Source organism: Pogoniulus pusillus, chromosome 13 (assembly GCF_015220805.1).
Source record: "Pogoniulus pusillus isolate bPogPus1 chromosome 13, bPogPus1.pri, whole genome shotgun sequence".
NCBI lineage: Eukaryota > Metazoa > Chordata > Aves > Piciformes > Lybiidae > Pogoniulus > Pogoniulus pusillus.
The window spans coordinates 14,702,738-14,716,431 of NC_087276.1; the positions used below are offsets into that span (position 1 = coordinate 14,702,738).

Here is a 13,694-nt window from a genome sequence, read left to right on the forward strand (position 1 = left end):
TTTTGAAAGCTAGGAACAGTTAAAAAAAGATGCAAACAGGCTTTTCTGAAACTGTGAACTGCACTCTACAGGAATTTGAAAGACACTGATGACAGAATGACTTTAAAAGACAATGTCTCTTTCATTCCAGGTTCAATCACTAGTCTGGAATCTATATTAGGGCTAGACAATGATCAACAGTTTCTAACTACAAATTAAAAGCTACTAAATATTCCTGGCCCTCTTCTATATGAAGTATTTTGGCTATTTTCTGGGTGATGATAGGACCTGAATGAAAGCTGAGCTAATACATAAGTTAACCTTTGCACATATCAGGGACTGTGACTGGTATCTCTGGAACAGAGCATTAGTGAGGAGTTAACACTAAGATTTGGGCACAGCCAGTAATAAATATCAGGCTGAAAGTGTCCATCGACACAAATCAAAGTAGTTACACTTCTGTCATACCACTGTGGATTTCTACTGTAATCTGCTTATTCTATGGTGTAACATCATCACCAGAATTACAGCTAAAATAAACAAAACTCAACAGAGCACAGTCCATGACACCAGACAAAGATATCTTCTTCTTCTCTGCCTTTGCTTCCAGTTGTAATGAAGCACTGCATTTTCATTCATCATTTATCCAATTTAACACTGAACTAATGACTCAGTTGCTTCCGTCACAGAATTGGTATTTATGCCAATAGTAGCATACTCAGGAGTGTGGACTACCTCGCAGTTAGCTCTAGATTTCATAAGTCCAAAGCAGACAAATTAACAATCAATGGTGCTTGTTAAAATTCAAAACTGAATTTGTTTACTGTTCCCTCAGCAGGTCAAAAATTCATTATATTGATGTACTTATAAAATCTATGAAACCCAGCAATTAACTTGAAAACTTACCTTCCAGAAGACTAAAGATGCTCTGCCAATTCAAGGCTTTACAATTTATGATATTCAGTGCCTCCATTTATCACTGTTTTGGACTTGACCATGATTTAACAGAGTTCCCTAAACCTTTCTTTCCATAAACAGTCATGAGTAGGTGAAAGGAACAGCATGCAACAATAGGAAAGAAATAGAATATTGAGATGACTTCATACATGGAAGCTCAACATCTAACATGAAATATCCTAAAGTTAGTTCAAGTTAGTATGCTCATGAGTAATTTAATTAAATACAGAAAGCAAACCAAATCACTTTCCACAGGATTATTTTGCTGCAAGGCAGATGTGTTTCTAGGAACCCTTCAGAATCTCTTCATTCACTGGGGAGATCAGAGAAGGTGTGTACCTTTTACTGTGATTTCACAAATAGATGTTCTTTCATCATGTTCTTTTGGATGCAGGGGAAAAAAAAGTTTCTAAACTGAAATCACAAAAATCCTCCAAAAATACAACTCAAGGTCAAGTAAATGTTTGATTCATTTTTACAATGAACACTGAAAACAACAGACTAAGCTAAACTGGAGGTTTTGTGCCACAGCTTTTTTCATTACATATACTTAAATTTTGTTTAGGCTAAAGCCTCATATGCCTGAGATGTCACTCAATAAAATAAATAAATTAATAAATGCCAAACCAGCTCATTATTTTCTGAGAACTAATGCAGTAATGACTCATTTCTTTAATATCTTATATTCTGATGTCTCAGGAATCAATTATCTTGCCCAAAGTAACCACACATATCCAAAAGCAGACAAAGGCTTGGACCTGAAAAAAATTGCAAAAACATTTTAAGATTCATCTGGCAGATTCTACCATATGAATCCATCATGAGCTGTAGAACAGACAAAAAGAAGCATTCTGCAAAACTTGAAAAATAAATGAGAAAGAATGCTCAAATTGCTTTACATATTTAAAAGCTCATGAACCTGCTCAAATTAAAGCAAATTTCTCCTCGACATTGAGAAAATCAACCCATATCTTTACATTTATATATAATAAGGTACTAATTAATTATTAGAGTTTTAGGGCATGTTTCCCTAATGAATATAACCTTACAGAAACATAGATAATCAGAGATATGAAGTACTACTGTAGCTGTGATTAGATGTGATACTACATTAGTCACTGGTAGAAGCTCTAGTTTAGATGTTCTTTCCACCAAAGACCACCAACATTCCACCAAAACCAACCCTATGAAAGGCCCCAAATTACATCTGAAAGGCCCACGAGGAGGAATAACTTCAGACACAGACAGGAGCTCCACTCAACAGACTGTTGATCACCAAGGAACTAAAACTGCATTTCTTCTGAACCTCAACAGCAAAAATGAAAGCACTTCAACAGAAAAATCGGCACTGGGGCAACTGAGAGAAGAAAGTCCTGCACACTCCTTGCAGCCCCCTGCACTTTGTCCAAGAACACAAAGCTTTACACAGAAATGTTTTGTTCTTACTTTCAGTCAAAGTCTCTTGACTATTCAGTTATTAGAAAATATTCATCTGCTCTTGTTCTTAGCCAAGCATCCAAATGCAGTCACATCCAGTGAGCTGTTATCAGCAGGGTATTATGGACATTTTTAGCTGTAATAAATACTGTATTTCTCCAGAGCAACAGGGTTCTTTTAGAAAGCAGATATTGATTATCTGTAAAGTATCATAGACAGATGGACAGTGTAAACAGCAAACATTTGTGTGATAACTTAAGAGTTAGACTTTTATTCACTTTGAGTGTTTTTGTTTGGGTTTTTTGGTTGGTTGTTTTATTTTTTCCCCCTAGCATCATTTATGGCACTGGATTCAGATGCATAGCTATAATAGAACTAACACTAAAGTAGAAGTAGATACTTTATTGCTAGAATTTGTCTCTTCAGAAATTACTCTTTCTTTCAGAGCCTCTAGTATTTAGGGTGACTCCTTCCATAGTAAGCTCAATGTTACTTACACTGAGTGGACTTCTACAAAGTCCAGTTGACAGCAGCAAAAGCATAATAATGATAGAAACAACTCAGCTTTGCCACCAGGGCATAAATCCAGCAATGTTTTGTGAGTGCCTTCCAGAAAGAAAAAATACACCTATTTCTGTCCTCCTGCCTCCTTATTTTCTGCTAAGGATACCAATGCCGCAGAAGCCATTTACAGGCAAAAGCTGATGTGACTATCACTTTAATGTGCACATCCTGCCTTTCTAAACAAATGCCAACCCATCACTCTTCCGTCCCACAGAATGTGACATCTGTGTGACACTATGGAGTTCACCTATTCTCTTCAGTCCTGACACCCATTAGACCTAACTTTCAGCACTGTGTAGATACTGGAGCGCTGACACTGGCCAGTGCTCTGCCTGGCACAGTAACTACTGTAAGCAATTTGAGCTGTGGGTTCTATCAAATAGTGAGGGGCTTATTTAGATGTGTAAACCTTCAAGCAATTAAACTTGAACAGTATCTTGGCAAGGGAGCAAGCACCACAAATTTGCACTCAGGCTTTCACATTTATCTCCTTTCACATACCAGGTGATAGATGTGCTACCTTTAACAATGTATTTGCTTATACTTTCCATCTCTGAAATAAAATATTGGCAAGTCTTTAAAAAAAATGCTTGAGATCAACTATATGCTGAATACCTTAAAACAGGTCTCAAACACTGTAATGCAGTGTGAAGGTGCTATGTGCAAGCTCTCTTTTCACACTGCCAATTTAAACAGCATTTCATTTTTGCTTCTGCTTCCCCTGCAGCCCAAGATCAGCACAAATAGCTTCCCCTTACTGCTTGGTAATAACATGCATCCCCTTTCCCCACGATCAGCCCAGGTATCTAGGTCACCAAGAGGGGATAAACCACTAATAAAAATAGTTCTGTCTTCCACTTAGAATTTCTTTTTTTTTCTAGATTTCATCTGGGCTATGACCCTGGTTTGGCTTTAGGTACTGTGAACTTGTATCTCCCACTTCCATCCCCTTTACAGATACACCATGCCCAAAATGACCAGTAAGAATTTATTAAAGGGTAGAATTTAGATAATTTAAAAGGTAAAACATAACAAAGAGAGTTCAGGAATGCCAATTGTCATGAGTCTGATGTCCTGGCTAATGTGAACAACTCAAAATGCAAAATCCTCCTGGACACTGGGATATGAAGGCTATGGTCCTGCTGTTACATGAACATAAGAGTTCCAGGATTCTGGCCTGAACTCATAGGCCAAAGCATTCACATGCTTTGATGACTGAGAATCAGCTTGCAATATCCAGACATGTGAGGAAAGTATCTAGAAATTGATGCCATAAAATTGATCAAAACATAAAGGGCTAGCACAAGGAAAGAGGAACTTCCTCAGGGCTGCCTGACTTGGATTAAAACTTTCTACAGGAAATGTGGTCTGTGCATATGTGACATTGAGCATGTACCTTGATGAAGTTTAGAATTCATTTCCAGTATTAAATTTATAATGGAAAAAAAAATGCTTGACTACAGTATGAAACTTGCTTACTGCTTAAGGAAGAAAAGGCTGACTAGAATCTGGGCTGAGAACCACTACTGTGGTATTTCCAAATATTTTTCAACACACAAACATTTAATCATAAGTGTCAGACAAATCACATAAGCACTTCAAAAATAAAGCACCCCATATCCATACTCAGGACATTTGCTGGCTCACACATAAGGCAGAAAGGGATTATGTAGTGCTTCACAGAGGAAAAAAAAAATCAGTTTGTTTATATATAGTCATACACAGAGAAAGAAGAGGAGAGATAGCAAAATCTTAATCTCTCTAAAAGTACAATGACAACCGAACCCAGATCTTATTTTTTGAAGTAAGATTGTGGCCAGCATTTTCAAAACCTTAAAATGTGTTCCATAAAACTCCATTTTGGCATAAGAAGTTGGTTAACCTTGAACAGATAGATTAATGATGCAGCACACTTCAGCCTCAGCCTCGGTGAATAAACAAATCTTACCAGAGCAAAGCAAAACCAATCAGGAGAGATGAACTGCAATGAAACAGTCCCCACGAACATTTCAGTGAGCAGGTAAAACAGCAATGAACTTACTGAATAGAGTGTGTAAAAAATCGTTTCTCCTGAGTCTCAATGCATTCAAATAGCTTTTTGGTTCAAATGCTAAGATTTTCCTCCCTTACAAATTACTTGTTCTTTTACAAACAGCTAAGAATCTGACTATTTGATACACTTGATGTGTTACTGCTATTTTTTGAACAGCTTCAATACTGCTCGAGTCTTCGACAATACTTTGTAACCCATCCCAAGTTAAGAAATAGATAGAGTGATGAAAACTAAAATGTAGCACAGTGTCCTTCAGATCCTCTATCATTTGGAATCTGAAGCATGTAATTAATGACAAGGGCATCTAGGGAACATAAAATGCAGCATGTGCAGAACCTAAGGCGTGTTCTGTTCTTTAACTGCTAGTACAATAAAATATCTGACATTTCATATTTATCCTCACCACGATAATATGAAAATTATTTTAAACAATAAGCAAAACAAAAGCAGACACCTATATTCACTTACTACTAGACTTAGGTAAATATAAGCTTGCTATTATAATGAGGCACAGATTCTACTCACTGTATGTAGATAGTGTTTCTTTAAAATGGATATATGTTTAGATATTCTAAACTCTTGATCCCTCAAAAGTCAAGACTGGAATTACCACTCCTTTCAGGATGCTCTGCTATGCCTTCTATGATTGACCAGCCAATAGAAACTGAGCTTCCTACCACTTACATGACAAAATAAAACTTCTCTAAAGCAGAACCTTTGACTAGTATGACTGTAGCAGTAGATGTGGTTGCAGTGCCATCACTAAGCTGTACCAGACCACAAGCTGAAGGTAGTCTGATGTTACTGTGACTAATCTCTTCATCACTAACCACTGCCATATCAATCATATCAAGGCAGACGGGAAAGTAGTTCTGGCAAATGTGGTCTCGTCTGCTGCAGCTGAAGCTTGGGCACTACAAGCAGCTGTAATCCTGCTCCACAGCTGTGGTCCTGGCAGACTCACCATGGCTGCTGGCCACCATAACCCTAGACAGAGGTGTTAATCAGGGCCAGAACTGTCTGCAAGTGGTTGGGAAAAGATGAAATACAAATGACACACTCAGCAGCAACTAAAGAGTAATCTGCAGTTGATTCAACACTGCAATGGCAAAATGTTCTGCTACCCAGTAATATCTCCTTTACTAAGCCTCATCATGAAGAAGAGACGAATGTTAGGCTGGAGGAAAGCCTTCCTTTCCTAAGATGCAGTTTTCACTTCATCATGATTGCCAGAAAGAAATAAAGGCTCTTAGGAAGGATGTGGCACACAAAGCATAGTTTAAAAGTGTATTAGCACCACCCCTATTCAGGTAAGTGGGAGCATTCGGAAAACAATCATGTTCATCAGATGATATTAGAGAGGAGGCTTTCCCACATTGGAGAATGGGGTGAGCCATGCGTCATTCTGGTATTTGTGCCCTACCACTCCATTACTGCTTCTATATAAAATTACTTTTCTGATAAAAAATTTAGTGTCAAACATTTTTATGATTACAGTCCAAAAGTCAAAATTTGCATTTAAATAGATGCATTAAAAACCCAGCAGCACAGGTAAAAAGAGGGAAATGCTGGTTTAAGGGATATTTAAATAAGGAGCTTGAGCACAGAAAGGAGTTTTCTTCTCTTATTATTTGAACAATTTTGACTTTATTACTGTTCATGAGTCAAATTAAAAGTTAAGATTTGAGCCCTTGTATCCAGCACCCCTGGACTCAGTTCAGACTGAGCTGTAGAAAGTGCTTCTGTTTTCCCCTTTCCATTGGGAATTGCCTCATTCATTACCAATAAGTTAGTTTCTTAGCCATAGCCTAGGACCTCAGTTTCCACCAGCTTCCAGGCCAAGTTGTATTATAATACATTTGCTCTCAAGCTGTTGACTCATTTTTATTTGCATAAGTCATCATAGGCTGAGCTTCAACCATTATATTTCACCTCCGACAGCACAGTCATTTTTGAGAGAGATTAATTTGCAATGTGTAACTAAACAACTTACAAGTAATTCTCCCTCCCCTCCAAAATGCCTGTCACTGGCTATTTCCTTGGACTTAACCATATTGTATTTTGTCCCTTTTCAATACATAAAGAATTTTGATGTTAAAGAAATTCTTTGTCTGACATCTATTCTGAATCTTTGTGTCATCTCACTATGATTCTGTACTTTCTATTTTCTATATATTATACAGATTTAACTTTAAACCTTGGCTTAAAATCTGATTCTATACTTTCAAAAGGCACCTAAGTCTTGCCAACATATTACATTGGGTCGGGTCCATAGGTCCTCTCTATTAATATGTAATGCTGACACCCTTCATGGCCCAGCTGGGATCAGCAACATGTTCTCCACATGTAAGCCATATAAATCAATGCTGCTGCCTTTTTTTTAGGTCTTCCTTGACGACAATGCAATGGAACTACATTATTGTTAAATTAGTTACATTTAACTGCAGTCAGTTTTAGATTTGCTAGAGTTATATAATTCTTGTTACAGAATCAAATCACAGAATGTTGGAATTGAAAGGGTCCTCCAGAGATCACTGGGTCCAGCCTCCCTATCAAAGCAGGATCTACACAGGAACCTATCCAGGTTCACATTGAAATTCTCAGGGGAGACAACTCCACAACCTCTTTGGGCAGCAGTGTTCCAAGTCTTGGAAACAAGAAGGTAAGAACAACAACATTATAACTAACTATTTTAGATCTGTTTTTGCTGTCTTCTCCGGGGGCACTTTTCTACAAAGTAATTTCTTTATCAGAGGGAAAAAATGGGATTTTGTGGCAACATAAAGTTCAGTTATAAACAGAGATTAATCACAGCTGGATTTCCTGAAAAAATTCATAGCAAAATTTTCTTCTGCCCAGGTAGAAATTTCTTCAAGCAATGCTTCTCATAGCATTTAGAAGTCAGTTGCAAACATAAAGAATGTGACAGAAGCAAATGCACTTGTATATGTTGACTCATTCTGGAAGTCCAAACAACTGTTATTTGCACCGTAAGTTTCAAGTTATCTGTCCTTACAACAGAGATGTTCACCAGCCAGGTCCCCATAGTTTTCAGCAGATAAAGTGTACAAGACATGAAGAACATCAGTAGTGGCCATGACATTGCAAAAGCGGTTCAGTTACAGCAGCACCGTTTAGACAATCCACAGAAAATCTAAAGGTGAAGAGTTAAATTCCCTACAGCAATATTACTTCCTACTGCCTGTCAGTCACATACTGTCAGAACCAGGATACTCCTAATTTTCATTAAGCATATTTCAGGTTTTATATATATGTATAAACATTTACTTCCACTTTATACATATAGATAATAGGGTCATTTCATAGAACACTGCAAAATAGATTTTTACAATCTAACATGCAGTACTACTTTCACATGATTTTTCTGAGGTAACCAACTATTCCCAGGCACTCCTGGACCTGCTGTCTGCTCTCCTTCTTCTTAAAGACAAGCTACCTTAAAGGCAAGCATCCAGCAGCAATGGGATGTGAGTAGCAGATGTAAAACCACAGGTTAGGTCAAGTCCCAGTCTATACCACAGACTCACCAGGGCAGATGTAGAGCACACCACACCTGTCACAGTCACCACAGCAGAATTATCCACAAGCAGCAAGAGACAGAACAACTGATAAGGCTGCACAGACAGCTCATATCTTCTATGCTCCTACCCTGTATGATCTTTTCTGTGCATTCAGGTTCTCCTACACCACTGAAGAGCACTGAGTCAGCTCAGAAAATGTAACAGCAATGACATCTTGTTGTGCTGAGTACTGTAGAATAATTTCATGCTATATCCCACATTGTCTCTTCCCTCAGTTTTACATCTGCTTTCATCCAATTTAACTGAATGACATTTTGTTAGCATTCTATGGCAGAATAAGAATACCTCCTAAATTGATTTCATAATGTATTAAATCTTCAGAACTGCACCTTATGCTGTTTTGTTCCATGGCTTGCCTGCTTTTTTTTTTGTCAGTTGCTGCACACACAGCAGTGCTTTCATTAAATTGTCCATTATAAACCTCATCTTGTAAGATTTTTCCACAAAGATATTCTAAATATCTTATTTCTCTCAATCATAATGGGACTGAGGCACTTCTGTAAAGTCATGGGGCTCGGTTGTAATTTTAATATACATAAACAAACCCTTACATTTTCATTTTACCTTCACAAGATACAGCTAATTTAGAAGTCTTATAGAGCTTAGGAGTTTCTAATGGACATTAACTCACAAGTAAAGTCCCAGAAAACTCCATCTCTCTCCAGAGAGTCCTGAGAAGATTCTCTGAAGTTTCCATTTTTTTGACCAGCTAAAATACACTTTACTACTTTGGTTTAATACCATTTCTAAAAGCAACTGATTTTTTTTTGGTGGATATATCTTTGCCTGAAAATACACTAATAAACTTTACTACTTGTATTCAAGAAACCAAATTAAAAAGTTGTTCATTTCTATGTTCTATCTACTGATCTCAATATTCAACTCTTTGTGACCATTTCCTTATCCTCTTGTCTACACTACATATTTTCTTCTGTTATACAGAAGGTATTTACTAAGATCTGGGCTTTGGGCTATGCCAACATTTACATGTAGCACAATGCACTTGAAAAAATCTTCCACTTAGCCTGTCCCTTATATTCTTTGTGGGCAGAATAACAAATTGCAGTTATGGTATTGACCATCGTGAGATGTCATCTACAAGAGCTTGCCATCTACAGTGTAAGATGGTCAAGAGAACAGAGCAGTAGCTGTCACCTTGTGCTGCTGAATGTCTCTGTCCAGCAGAGGCAGAACTCATTGCTGTGTTCATTGACATTCTTTATTCCACTGCAGTTTTGACTGGCAAACCATAATATTGCCCTGAAAAATATGTGGTATTACAAGGCTGTCCAAAAAGTTATAATGGTTATGACAAAGTTTACGCAGGTAATCAAACACTCACAGCCTTGGAAGCTCTCCTTGTGTTTGAGTCAGGAGTGCTCTGGTAGAACAGCATTTTCCCTCTTTCCACACTGATCTCATTGTAAAGTGGGATGTTAACAAAAAAAAAAAAAAAAAGCCTTTGCCCAAATTTTTGGTTTTGAAAGAACCCAAAATTTTATGTAAAATTGCACCCTGTTTGTTCTCTCCTTTTTCAGGTTTGTTTGGCTTTTTGCCTTTTTTTTTTTTTTTTTTCCTCCCTGGCAGGGCTTTTGAAGGCAATATAACCTGAACCTGTGTCCTCAGGTCAGACCAGTTTTCATAGTAACAACATAAAGACTACAACAACTTCTTACTTCAGAGTGTTTGTCAATGCAAATGCCTCCCTCTATAAACACAACATCCAAAACCTTTCAACTAATAAGGTGAATCAAGGCCCCTCAAGAACAGGTTGAAGTCCAGGACTGATCCATTTCACAAGAACTGTCATGCAATGGTGATTCTTTGTCAGAGAGGCTCCTGTAGACTGACATGACTTGCAAAAATCCCATGCTGGGTGCCTTCAACAGATAAGATATTCCTTTCTATCACAGTCCCTGAACACAGATAAATCTTCTTTCTTCTTTTTTCCCTTCCCAGTTCTCCTAATGTCCTCTTCTTCCAAGAGCAGGACATTAATATTCACTAAATGTGCCTCTGAAATGGTTTAATCTCCTAGCAATTACCAATGTGAGAGTTTCATTACATGTACTGGGTGAGAAATATTGGAGAGGTCTCCCAGCTGTTTTGATCAGTTCTAATCAAGGCATGCACAATGCTGGAGACACTGGCCCAGTGGCTCATGTCTGCCACAACAGTCTAGTGGTTCATGTCTGTCTCTCTGCAAGCACAGATGCAGAGCTGGCATTAGTCCTGGAGGGACAGAATGACATCACACAGTTTTGAACTGATGCTATAGGGTCAGAGCCATAAGAAGCCATCCTTGCAACTGCCACTTTCTGATGGAATGGAGGATATATTAGCACAGGTTGAAGCCTAACTCCACACTGCCAGCTGCCTTGAAATAATAAGGGTTGACTCTTAAATGGAAGTTCTGCAAGTAACAAATGCTGCCAGATCAAAACGAGTAAGCTCCAGTTTTCATACCTTGCAGAAGAAGGAGACTGTAGAGCAGGGCTGGAAGCCTAAGACAAATCACAAAGGTCATACTGTGTTGCCTCTACTCTGAAGCCTCTCATTTGCAAGGAAATATGATGCAAATGGTTCACATCTCAGAATAGGCTGCAGTATTCACAGTCATTTTTGATTACACATTTCATAATTGGATTTGTTTCAGCAAGTGCTTTAAATTTGGGGGTGTCTAAGTCATAACTTGTTCTGTCTCTGTTCTTTCACCATCATGTATAATTATAATAAAAAGACATAGGTTCTTTTGGTAGCTGATTTAAATGGTATGACAGCCCATGAGAAATTCTTCTCAACACAAACTAATTTTCCAGGGCCTAAGAGGACAATTACACTGTTTTGTGAATATCATGAAAGAAGAGAAAGCAGCACATTCCTAAGAGGTTTCCAAGCACACCACCTCTAACTGATCCTGGTGCTAACAACAGTTTGCTGTGCTGGGCACAAGGGTTCTTCCTGCTGTGTGACCTAACAACTCAGGACACAAAGTTCTCCAGCAATGAGAGCACAAGAACTAGACTCAATTCCTCTTCTCCATGTTTGAATTCAGTATTTCTGATGACCAGGACTAACATTCAACATGACAAATAATTTAATGAACTAGTAATTCAGAGTTGACCTTCAATGACAGTCCTGCTTAATTACCCAGTTTTTCTGAAGTCAGGCGTAAGAATGCTAAACGATTTCTGAACAGGTGCAGGAGGCACATGTTAATTTTAGTAGCAAAGGTCATTACAAACATTTTTGCACTTGTTCCTGGCCTCCCTCCTGTCAGAGGATTACTTATGTATGCCTATGAATACAAAGAGGAAGAGAAATCCTTCGTGTTCTTTCAGCTTCAAGTTAGCAAAGTTCTTTCTCCTATCTCCTTTTTCCTTTATACTCTTTTCAAAAGTAAGTCTAAATCCAATACTGAGAGAGGAAATACATTATCTTGCAAATTAAAGTGATAAGATTAGATTAGTGACTATATAGCTGAAAAGTACTTGTGGTTTATATTTTCATACTAATTTTGAGCACTCTCTAGGGAAAAAAAAAAGGTCACAGAAGAATTAAAGGACATTTTATGAGCCTGGAAAAAAAAACCACAACAAACAAGCACTGCTCACTGAGCAAGAAAAAGAACCAAGTAAATTAACCCATACAATCAGAACTGCAAAAATTCTTCCTCTGAAAGCAAAGATCAATTTCTACTTTAATCTATGAGCATGAGATGTGAACTAATAACTGAAAAGAAATAAAGATTTCTTGGCCTGTCTAGATTTATCTTATCAGACTGAAAAAGTGGGCTTCATGTTAGAGATTATTATTCTTTTTTTTTAATCTTATTGCCTGAGGAAGTGTGAAAACAGCCTCAAGAAAAAGTCAGCTCTAACAATATTGAGCTTATTCTCTCCCTCTGTTTCATCCTTTAGGCTTTGATGCTTTTTCAGAAGAAGTATTAAAAGTAGCCAGGCCCACTGAGAACCTGAAGAACATATCAGAAACAGCTCCTTATTACAATGTTTTCCTAAGGTACCAATGTACCATCTCTTCCTTCAAATGGTAGTTGTCTCTTTGGTGATAGGAGGATGATAATGGGAGGAAAGAAGCATATCTGAAAGACTACTAAAAAGACTGCATCTGTACAACTTATTTTACGGTTGAGATATGCAGCAGGGGTTTTTCCCACAAGAATGGACATGTTGGTGTTTGCCCCAGATTAACTAGCTACGATGTGGTGGAGCTGGAGTGCTATGTTTGTTTGCTTTAAAACCAGAAATGAGCTAAGAAATGCCAACACACAATTTGGAACATCCCCAAAGAACAGATTGAGCACATGGTGGCTCCATGAATTAAAGAAACTGAAGAAGCTTACTGACTTTTACTTTCCCCCACATGAACACCAACTTTCATTACCCGCAAGCCACAGCCAGGGAGAAGTAGCTCTCCAGGGAGTGCTACAATAGCTTGCTAGGCCCTCAGCTCTACTCGCTGGAGTCTGGCAGGACAAATCAACATCTCACCCTTATTGACAACAGATTGTTTCACAAAGATTAAGGTGCTGGGATTTGCTGTTCTTGTTGTTGTTGGTTTGGTTTTACACAGAGGAAAAAAATTCACATGCACACACACACACACAAAAAAAAGAGTTAAGAATATCAAAGTGCTCCTAGAAGATACCAACTACATAAGGCATGATAAATTTGTTAAAAATCACTTGGTATTATTTAACTGGCTGCCTCTCTACCAAACTGAGTAAACACAGAGAGGATGCCAGGCTGGAGGTAAATTTCACGCCTTGTTGTCTCAGAAAGGCTTCTGGCATCTCTAACAAAAAATCATGCCAAATAAATGACTATTCTCATAAAGTGTCTCAAAGAAAGCCTCTCTTATCTCTGGTCTGTGTGTGCAGTCCCGCTTTTGAAACTCTGGCTATCATGGACTGGCTGCTGTAAAGATATTGTTGATTTTAAAAGTAAATCTAAGTTGATACCAGCTTTGCCCATCAATATCCGAGTCACTGACTGGCTGTGTAAAACCATGGTTTCAAGGTCATCCATGCTGGTGACACTTTTTTTCCAAACAGAAAAGGTGCTAGGAACATGGAAACAGGA

The 13,694-nt window shown here is 38.0% G+C and overlaps 1 protein-coding gene across 13 annotated transcripts in view; it reads right to left on the minus strand.

Moving 5' to 3' along the window:
- The window catches only part of RBFOX1 (RNA binding fox-1 homolog 1), a 1,229,664-nt gene that overhangs the window by 671,061 nt on the left and 544,909 nt on the right, over positions 1–13,694 (minus strand). The window lies entirely within an intron of this gene.